This window comes from Cebus imitator, unplaced genomic scaffold (assembly GCF_001604975.1).
Source record: "Cebus imitator isolate Cc_AM_T3 unplaced genomic scaffold, Cebus_imitator-1.0 Scaffold424, whole genome shotgun sequence".
Taxonomy (NCBI): domain Eukaryota; kingdom Metazoa; phylum Chordata; class Mammalia; order Primates; family Cebidae; genus Cebus; species Cebus imitator.
This window is the reverse complement of record NW_016107739.1, coordinates 1,789,567-1,794,801: the sequence shown is the minus strand read 5'-3', so window position 1 is coordinate 1,794,801 and position 5,235 is coordinate 1,789,567. Positions and strand designations below refer to the sequence as shown.

The 5,235-nt window shown below is 42.4% G+C and overlaps 1 protein-coding gene across 2 annotated transcripts in view; it reads right to left on the bottom strand.

Moving 5' to 3' along the window:
* The window catches only part of GAB2 (GRB2 associated binding protein 2), a 213,722-nt gene that overhangs the window by 67,421 nt on the left and 141,066 nt on the right, over positions 1 to 5,235 (bottom strand). The gene's annotated exons all lie outside the window — the stretch shown is intronic.

Sequence of the window (5,235 nt, the reverse complement as noted above, 5' to 3'; positions counted from 1 at the left end):
AGATGGGGTTTCACCATGTTGACCAGGATGGTCTCGATCTCTTGACCTCATGATCCACCCACCTCGGCCTCCCAAAGTGCTGGGATTACAGGCTTGAGCCACCGCGCCCGGCCACTCACAGCACTTTCAGGCAAAGTAAAACTTGCAAAGCCATAATCAGTTTATCCATGGTGACCCCCACTAAGGCAGGGTGAGTTAAAGTAACAATGTTACACATAGTAAGTAGCAGAAAAACAAGTTTTCTAACTTTGAGTACAACCTGCTTCTAACCAAAACATGATGCCTTAGAAGAATCACAGAGAAACCCCTCCAAACCATGTAACTTCAGGATTTTTTTTTCCTGTCTTGTTCACTGGTGTTTTTTAGTTCTTATAATGCCTTGTACATACTGAACTTTCAATATGTATTATTGAATGAGTAAACTCCTTCTACCACTCCATACTATAGAAATGAACATGTGATTACATATTCCACCAAGTTGTCTTCCATATTCCATTTCTTCAAAAAGACTGAATAATCTGTGAGCAGACACCACACAAATACTACATATAACAGAGATCTGGGTTTGGTTTATGCTTTACCACTGCTGTGTAAATTTTTTTTTTTGAGATTTTTTTTTTCCGTTTCGCTGTCACCCAGGCTGGAGTGCAATGGTACAATCTTGGCATATTGCAACATCCGCCTCCTGGGTTCAAGCAATTCTCCTGCCTCAGCCTCCCGAGTAGCGAGGATTACAGGTACCCACCACCATGCCCGGCTAATTCTTGTATTTTTAGTAGAGATAGGGTTTCACCAAGTTGGCCAGGCTGGTCTCAAACTCCTGACCTCAGGTGATCACCTGCTTCAGCCTCCAAAGTGCTGGGATTACAGGCATGAGCCACTGCACCCGGTACTGTGTAATTTTTGATTAAGTAATTTACCTCTTTGGACCCTGCCTCATCTATATAATGAAAATCACCACCATGACCACCACCATCTGCCCTACCTACCTCATAGGGTTATTATGCACATATGCCTAAAGCACTCTGTATATACCTTGAAGCAGTACAAGTTTCGAGGATCTGATTATCACAATTCTTAAGACCCCATGGGATCTACACTCCATTAATTCCACCATCTTTTCACTCTCACTTTTCATCCCCGTCCTCATTTCTTTCCTTATCCAATTATGTTTCTGCAGTCCACCAACATAACCATTCCCTTGCTTCTTTCTCCATTCCTCTTACTTATCCAGCAAACCCCAGCTAAGTCTAATGCTCTGCTGACTGGACCTGCTCAGCTGTACATAGACGGAGAAAATCATATGACCATGCTGACTGGTCTCCCTTTTACTTCAAGTGGCCCCTCATGCTGCCCAACAATCCCACTATATTTACCTAGTTAATACTTTCTCCTGTTCTTTGGCAACAATCTCTTAGCTTCTTTCTCTTTAAACCTCCAATGCCTCCACTCTTTTATATCTTATTTCATAAGAAAACATAAACAATCAAAAGAAAATTTACACATGCTTCAGGACCACATTTACCATCCTGCCTGCACCTGTAGCTATCTACTCTTTTACTACAGAGCATAGATAGCCCATCCAATCAAGGACAACCTTTTTCCATCTGTGCAGAGACATCACTTCAACAATTTTCCCCTTCTTCAGAATCATTTCATTTTTCCTCCTGACTAGGATCATTCCCATCAATACACCAACTTCTCCTATCTCAGAAGAAAAAATTAAAAGCTTGACTTGTTCCCACAATTCTTTACCAACCATGGCCCAGTTTTTCTACTTCTCTTTATAGTTACACTTCAAAGAGTATTCTATACCACTAATCTTTGTTTCCTGCTCTCCTATGTGAAGGCACTCTAACCAGGCTACCCCCATCCCCCCACCACCCCAAATGCATCTCCGAAATAGCTCATCGAAGGTGTCAAAGACTTTACTGTTGATAAATCGACTCATGGGCCTTAGCTTGAGCTCTCTGCAACATCCAACAACAGTTTATTATTTCTTCCTCCTTGAAACACTTTCTTCACCTAGCTTCAGCATGGACTCACTCTCAATTATCCTTCTGTGTACTGGGCCTCTCTTTTTCAATCTCCAGTGCTGGTTCTTCTTCATCTCCCTAGCCTCCAAATGTTAGAATGCCCCAAAGCTCAATTCTGAGATTTCTTTTTTTTCCTACACCAACTCTCTAGGTCATTTTATTCAGTTTCATGGCTTTAAAAAAAACCATCAAATTGCTGCGATTCCCAAATTTATATCTCTAGCCTTAGAGTTGTATATCCAACTCTTCACTAGTAGGTATCTCAAGATTAATGTGTTCAAAACTGAGGTCCTGGTATCTCCCAGACTTGTTCTACCTGCACTCTCTCCCATCTCAGTTACTAGCACCTCTGGCCTTCCAGTTATCAGACCAAAAATCTGGGTATCATAGTTGACTCCTTTCATCTTCTACATCTAACTCATCCACAAATCCTGTCAGTTCAGACAGTTCTGAATATATCAACAATGAGCTCGCTTCTCCTCACCTCCACTGTTGCTCACCTGGCCTAGTCCACCATTTTGTAGTCTTCCTGCTTCCACCCCTTCATCCTGAAGTCTATCCTCAACTGCAAAGTTAGAAAGCAGGAAGTAAATCAGAACATGCCACTTCGCATACCGCCTGTAAAGGTTGTTATCTCAGAGTAAAGCCAAAGTCCCTACAATGGCCCACAGGCCTGATGGGACCGAGCCTCATCCCATCCCCTTGCCTCAGCTCCTGCTGCCCTCAGCCTTGCCTATTATGCTCTGACCATGTGGCCTTACACACTCTGCCAAGCAGGCTCTTGCCTCAGGGTCTTTAGTCTAGTTGTTCCCTGGCCCTGGAACATTCATCCCGCAGATATTTCCATTGCTTATACTTTTTTTTTCAAGTCCTTATTCAAATGCCACATTACTGGAAGGTAGGCTATTCCTGGTCCCCGATGCTCCCACTCTCTTTCCCCCTTACCCTGCTTTGCTGGTCCCACAAACCATGTACACCCCCAACAATACCACATTTTTGTGACTTTTCCGCACCTACCTTCTAGAAAGTAACAAGGAAAGCTTCTTTTTATTCCATGATGCATCCTTGGTGCTTAAAGTATTCCCTGGCACATAGCTAGTAATCAATAAATATCTATTAATGAATCATTTCCTTATAATGATATCCTCATAGCATCTAGCAGGTCAAAGGAGACATAACTGGTACCTACTAAGCCTTAGATTGAAATAAAAATTGAGATATAGCCAGATAGGATAGAGCTGAGAAAAACAAAAATTAGTATTATTTATCTATAGTCACTAAAATCTTGGCCAGGTCACTACTTTCAGAATTGTGTGCCTGTGTGTGCTGCAGATGCACACAGAGACAACGCAGTGTTTGGGCACCAAAGGTGCATTTTTAAAAGATCTGTTTAAAGCTTAGCTCGTGTTTCCGTTGCTGTGTCTCCTTTAGTCTTGTCTCTGTGGAAAGAGCTGTCCCCAAATCTCTGGTGTGCAGGTGCAAGCACAAACAAACATATAAAGACACCCTTATGAACAAGAAAACCATGTTTGCTACAGATAATATCAGAGCCTGTCAGGTTCTGCTTCCAAGGAAGTGGTGTAGGCTGATAAATGGCTGCCTACAAAATATTGATAAATTTATGACAGAGTCAGCAAGGCTGTCTAGTCTAGTCCCAAATTCACACATCCCTCTTCCACCACAACAGCTTTCTCCACTTCCATGTTTTATTTATTCATATAATTTTTTAGACAGAGTGCCCAGGCTGGGGTGCAGTGGCATGATCTCGGCTCACTGCAACCACTGCCTCCCAGCTCCAGGCAATTCTCCCACCTCCACCTCTCTTGAGTAGCTGGGATTACAGGCATGCACCACTATGCCCAACTAATTTTTCTATTTTAGTAGAGATGTTGTTTCACCATGTTAGCCAGGCTGTTGTTAAACTCCTAACCTTAATTGATGTGCCCACCTCAGCCTCCCAAAGTACTGGGATTACAGGTGTGAGCCACAGCAGGCGGCCCCATGTGTTTTTTAAAAGTCAAACAATTCAGAACCAAGTATTAGCAACTCAAAGTGTCTGGCCTCAATAACAACTTCCCTGATCCATTCATCTCAAGTGGACCTCCATTTCCTCTGAACCTTCGTAACACGTTTTATGTACTTTTCAAGGCATGTCACTTTTTACAACAATTACGAATGTTTTTGTACTTGTCTCTTTCTAGCTAGGTCATGAACAAATCTTCTTTATTGCCAAACCCTTCTTACCTCTCTCACCTCAATTACGTTTCCTTCCTCCATCCCTCTTTCCTTCCTTTGTTAACTTGCGTCCAACAAATAATTATTCAGTGCTTACTATGCTCCAGGTATTATTCTAATGCTGAGGATACAACATGAATTCTTGGTCTTGCAGAATTTACAGGAGCACTAAAATTACTTATTATTCTCCGAATAGTAAGTTATGTAATTTCATGACTTTAAGTCTTTGCACAAGCTATGGCTTCTGCACAGAATGGCTTTCACCTTACCTCATCCATCTGGAGAATTTCTGTGTTCTCTCAGTGCCAGCGCAAGTGTCACTTCTCCTGGAAGGCCTTTACTGACTCCCCCAGGTAGAGCTGGTGCTTCTGCTTGTGTTCCCTTACTAACCTGTGCTTATGCCATGTTGGCATTTCTTCCCCTGGGTTTGGCATTTCTACTCCCTGCTTTGGCATTGTAAATGCTTCTATGTCTTTCTCCCCTTTAAGTTCTGAATATCCTGAGGTTAAGGTCCAATGTGGCCAACATATACATGGCAGAGCGCTTGACACATATGGGAGCTCAGTAAAGATGTGCTGACTTTTTTTTTATTCCATGAATATGTTAATTCATTCAAACTAATAAAACTTAAAATACATGTAAGCTTTCACAGTAGGAAGTAAGAAGGACAGCAAGAGGATTACAGACAGAAGAATAAGATGAAGGTGTGTAATAGACTCTCTATGATGTGAGTTATTTAGCATCTTGTTACCTTCATTCTGATGAGTGTGGTACCCATGTAAAAAAATATTTATAAGGGAGTCTGGGAGCTTCACCTGAAAAGTGTCCCATGATACAGAAATGAAAAATTGTGCCGGGCGCGGTGGCTCAAGCCTGTAATCCCAGCACTTTGGGAGGCCGAGGCGGGTGGATCACGAGGTCAAGAGATCGAGACCATCCTGGTCAACACGGTGAAACCCCGTCT